This window comes from Oncorhynchus mykiss, chromosome 7 (assembly GCF_013265735.2).
Source record: "Oncorhynchus mykiss isolate Arlee chromosome 7, USDA_OmykA_1.1, whole genome shotgun sequence".
Classification (NCBI taxonomy): domain Eukaryota; kingdom Metazoa; phylum Chordata; class Actinopteri; order Salmoniformes; family Salmonidae; genus Oncorhynchus; species Oncorhynchus mykiss.
Window position 1 is genome coordinate 26,147,772 of NC_048571.1, and position 6,000 is coordinate 26,153,771.

Genomic DNA, 6,000 nt, shown 5'->3' on the forward strand with positions numbered 1-6,000 from the left:
GTGTCCTGATATTAGAAAAATGCAGCAAGTCATGGGGTCCCTTGCTCCACATTCAATTGTTTTGGAGTTGTTCAAATCATGTTTTGATATTTCTATAGGCCTATGATCAATCCATATATGATCTAGACCTACACGCAAAAAAGTATCTCTTGCGCCTTTGGACAATGACTTCACATTAGGCCCATTTCACATGATATGCATGAATACTTATAACCACTCGGCGAATAAATAAACACATTTTTCTTTTGATGATTTAATTATCATGTTATTTGAAGACATCCGTTTGGAGCGCAACATCGCGTGGTTAAAAACGATGTCTAAATTGGGCATGCCTATAAATTGGACAATTGAAAAGGCATCTAAGGGCTTATGTTGACTTTGATTGTGTTCAAATTATAGACCTTTCAACATAGCTGCAGGAAGATGTTTTGGGGGGTGGGGCTGATGCGATTTTATCACCAACAGGGTGTGGGCAAGAAAAACTGTTTTGGTAAGGATATCGGTCCGCTTTTCTGAAACAATCAAACATTTCAATGTATTTTCTTTTCAGATTTTTCAAGTGATACTGCAGCACCCATACTTCCCGCTTCTCTGCCTTTCCAACATTGTACGCAAGGTTGTATGCAACATTATCGGCAAGTGACTTAGAGTTGCAGGCGATTTAGAGTTGTTAAAACTATCTTTCCTTTGCGGTATCTCAAACTGTTGTGATTACCAGCCGAGATAAACTTTTATGTGTTGATTTTACTCCCGGCTCAGAGTTTGTCTGGGCAGTGTCTTAACGTCACTCTAAAACATACTCTTGAGCCTGGGAGTGTTTATAGTCTTAAAACAGGATTCCTAAGACCTTTTCTGAGATGCTTTGTGGATACAGGAACGTGCTCTTCCCCTCACCACTGCGCCCCTGTCTACGACCCCCTTCACACATTTCCTCTTTCTCGGATGTGGCCAATACGGCTTACCCTCAACCCCCCTGACCTCCATGTTTTGCATTTTGCCCTAAAAATTTGCCGTTGGGCAGGGCTCCCCTGAGGCGATCGAGGGAGGCCATTTAATGTTGTAGTTATTGTGAATGGCGCTTTAATGCTAATAATCCTTCCTGGGGATTTTATGTGCTCTGGGCTGAGAAGGAGGGGGACTGACTACTACTCCCAGTCTGGAGTCCCTCTGAAACAATGGTCTCTCTCTCTCTCTCTCTCCTTGAATTAGAGTGGACAAACCCACTCCCACACCCCATCCTCCATCCAAGAGGGCTAATTGGGGTTAGGAGCTAGTTTAATGAGGCCAGACTAAGCAGGCTGGCCTATAGGCTGGAGACATGCAAGTAGGAAATAATGATGCACTCTCTCTCTATGGAAGTACATAGGGTAGGGACAGAGAGAGGACCAGATGTTAACTTTTTTTTAAATCTGTGTGCATTATTCAAATGTCCATGCAAATCTTCCATTGACATAAAGCATGATTTACAGTCTGAATCATGAGTGTCAGACTCAATTTAGGAGTCACAGGTGTTGATCTCAAGTTAAGAGTTACGGGTGTTGATCTCTTAGGTTCCAGTTGCTTCTAAGAGTCAAAGCAAGGAGTACAGTCCTGTCAACATCTCTTCTCATCTCTTCCACTCTCTTCTGTAGCACACAAGGCCACAGCTTTCAGCAAGACCATACATTGCACAGTGCAAATACTGACACAGTCAATGGGGCCATACACAAAAACATCAACATGGATGATGGAGGTATGTGTGTGTTTGTTTTAGTGTGTACATGTGTGTCTGTGTATATGTGTGTGTACGTCTATGTACATGAGTGTAGTGTGTATTTGTGTACAGTATGTGTTTGCGTGTTAGTGTACATGAGTCTGTGTGTACATAAGTGTGTTTGTGTTGACACTTTGTGTCGACACACTGCACAAGCAAGATGGATGAGGACAAGAGTCAGCATTCCCAGTTCCCATTATATGGAACCCTATAGGATTCTCAGGAACGCTAGTGATCAGGAAGACCATGGATGGGGCAACATGTACAGACCACAGACCCACCTGGTGGTCAAATTCCCATCCCATGCTCCAGTGATCCGAGCTGGGAAGAGACGGATCCAGACAAGCCAAACAAACACAGATTCCTACTGCTCACTGATCCTGGAGCCTAGGTCTAAACGGTCTAACCACGAGACCAGGCTACGAACCGACACACACACATATGCGAGCACACACATACACATCACATGCGTGCACACACGTACACATGCATGCACGCAAGCATGTACACATACACAGGTATGCGCGCAAGCACACACACACACACACACACACACACACACACGCACACACAAAGTTCCTCGGTGTCCACATCACTGAGGGCTTAACATGGTCCTCTCCCACCTGCACAGTCGTGAAGAAGGCATGGCAGTGCCTTTTCTCCTTCAGGAGGCTGAAACAATTTTTTATTTTACTTCACTACATTCCTAAAGAAAATAATGTACTTTTTACTCCATTCATTTTCCCTGACACCCAAAGGACTCGTTACATGTCGAGTGCTTAGCAGGACAGGAAAATGGTCCTGGCCAATTCACGCATTATCAAGAGAACATGTGTTCATCCCTACTGCCTCTGGTCTGGTAGACTTACTGAACACAAATGCATTGTTTGCAAATGATGTCTGTTGGAGTGTACCCCTGGCTATCCGTACATTTTAAAAACAAGACAATGGTGCCGTCTAGTTTGCTTTATATAAGGAATTTTAAATGATTTCTGATAGTAATTCCTATCAGAATCAAGCCAGAGGGAAGATATCCATCAATGTTTAAATGTTACCACCCACAACGTGCACTCAGAATGACTGCTAAGGTGAAGGACTTAACAACCAAGACTACCTAAACCACCTAAACTGGAACAACCATCTCAGTAATGAGTGTAATAAAGCCAACATCTTACAGATTGGATTCGTTTATAAAGTTATTTATCTGCATTTCTTTCTTTCTATAGTATAAGATCAATTAATCAAAGTCAGAGGTGAAAAAGTACTAAATTATCATACTTGAGTAAAAGTAAAGGTACTGTAACGATCTTCTTCATCTGAGGAACAGAAAAGATCGGACCAAAATGCAGCGTGGTAAGTGTCCATGTTAAATTGAATGTAACTGAATAACAAAGTGAAACAACGAAAATCAAAACAGTCCTGAAAGGTGACACAACACAAAACAGGAAACAACTACCCACAAACACCAGGTGGGAACAGGCAACCGAAGTATGGTTCTCAATCAGAGACAACGATAGACAGCTGCCTCTGATTGGGAACCATACCCGGCCAAACACATAGAAAACAACACAATTCACACCCGACCAAACCAAAATAGAGACATAAAAAGGAACTAAGGTCAGGGCGTGACAGATACCTTAATAGAAAATAGAAAACGTAAAAGTAAAAGTCACCCAGTAAAATACTACTTGAGTAAAAGTCTAAAAGTATCTGGTTTTAAATTAACTTAAGTACATTGGTGGAAAATGTACTAAATGTCATACTTGAGTGAAAGTAAAAAGTAAAAGCTATAAGTCAAATTCGATATATGTAGCAAACCAGACGGCACGGTTTCCTTATTATTATTATTATTATTATTATTATTATTATTATTTGACAGCCAGGGGCATACTCCACCACTCAGACATAATTTACAAACTAAGCATTAGTGTTTAGTGAGTCTGCCAGATCAGATGCAGTAGGGATGACCAGGGACGTTCTCTTGATAAGTCCGTGAATTGGACCCTTTTCCTGTCCTGCTAAGCATTCAAATTGTAACAAGTACTTTTGGGTGTCAAGGAAAATGTATGGAGTAAAAAGTACATTATTTTCTTTAGGAATGTAGTGAAGTAAAAATTGTCAAAAATATAAATAGTAAAGTACAGATACCCCCAAAAACTGCTTTAAGTAGTACTTTAAAGTATTTTTACTTAAGTACTTTACACCACTGATCAAGGAGCACGAGGAAATGTAGATACTGTATTATAACAAACTATTCTAAATAGCAACCTGCAACAAAGCATGCTGGGAAATATGATAATGTTCCCCCTCCCACTTCGTTTTGACTCTGAGTTAACAGAAATTAGTATTTAATTTTTATTGAACCTTTATTTAACTAGGCACATCAGTTAAGAACAAATTCATATTTTACAATGACCCTCACCTAACCCGGAGGATGCTGGGCCAATTGTGCCCCGCCCTACCGGGACTCCAGATCACAGCCAGTTGTGATACAGCCTGGGATTGAACCAGGGTCTGTGGTGACACCTCTAGCACTAAAATGCAGTGCCTTAGACCGCTGCGCCACTTGGGAGCAACAACAACACTACACGATTGAAAATATTTCTTGAATCAAATGTCCTGTTCAGTTGTGCTGAAATGTTGGTAATGTGACAGACATACCTAACACTGATCTGAATCAAAGGTAAGGGAAGTCACATCCAGTTGTAACGACTAAATACACTCTCAACAGGATGATGGGAAAGTCAACACTGGTTTTAAAATCTGAAAACGTAGGAGATACTGTATACCGTAGGTGCTCTCCTGCTTTGAAACGGACAGGAAAAAGCTGACTAGTATGTTTTATTCTTACATTCTAAACACTGAGTTTAAGACGAGAGCACTTATTTGCCAATCTACATGCCAAATGTTTAAATTTGAAAGATGTTTAGCTTATAAATGTGTCACGTGTTTCATGGTTTTTACAGTGTACGATACTGCTAAAATAACGATTGATTAGATGTATTACTACCACTGCGCTGCTGTTCATTGATTATCTATCTATTTATCCTGGTGCTGGTCACTATTACTCCAGTTTACATGTAAAATCCTTCTTTAACCTGTCTCGTCCCCTTCATCTACACTGATTGAAGTGACATCAATAAGGGATCATAGCTTTCACCTGGATTCACCTAGTCAGTCTGTCATGGAAAGAGCAGGTGTTCTTAATGTTTTGTACACTCAGTGTGTATTACCATTAATATATTACCATAAGTGTTCATACATTCCTGCTACCAGTCACTTTTCAACCCTGTTTACATGTTTACTGAAAACAATATATAAAATGCAACATTAAACTATTTTACAGTTCAGAAAAGAACATTAGTCAATTTAAATCAATTCATTAGGCCCTAACCTACAGATTTCACATGAATGGGAATACAGATATGCATCTGTTGGTCACAGATACCTTACTAAAAAAGGTAGGGGCGTGGATCAGGAAACCAGTCAGTATCTGGTGTGACCATCATTTTCCTCATGCAGCACGACACATCTCCAACACATAGAGTTGATCAGGCTGTTGATTTTGGCCGTGTGGAATGTTGTCCCACTCCTCAACAATGGCTGTGTGAAGTTTCTGGATATTGGTGGGAACTGGAACACGCTGTCATACACGTCGATGCAGAGCATCCCAAACAAGGTCAATGGGTGGCATGTCTGGTGAGTATGCAGGCCATGAAAGAACTGGGACATTTACAGCTTCCAGGAATTGTGTACAGATCCTTGCGACATGGGCCTGTGCATTATCATGCTGAAACATGAGGTGATGGCGGCGGATGAATTGCAAGTCAATGGGTGTCCGGATCTTGTCACAGTATCTCTGTGTATTCAAATTGCCATTGATAAAACGCAATTGTGTTTGTTGTCTGTAGCTTGTGCCTGCCCACACTATAACCCCATCTCCACCATGGGATACTCTGTTGATAACATTGACATCAGCAAACCGCTCACAACGTCAAACAAGTGGTCTGCGGTTGTGAGCCTGTTGGACGAACTGCCAAATTCTCTAAAATGACGTTGGCGGTGGCTTATGGTAGAGAAATGAACATTCAATTCTCTGGCAACAGCTCTGGTAGACATTCCTGCAGTCAGCATTCCAATTGCACGTTCCTTCAAAACATGAGACATCTGTGACATTGTGTTGTGTAACAAAACTACACATTTTAGATTGGCCTTTTATTGCCCCCAGCACAAGGTGCACATGTGTA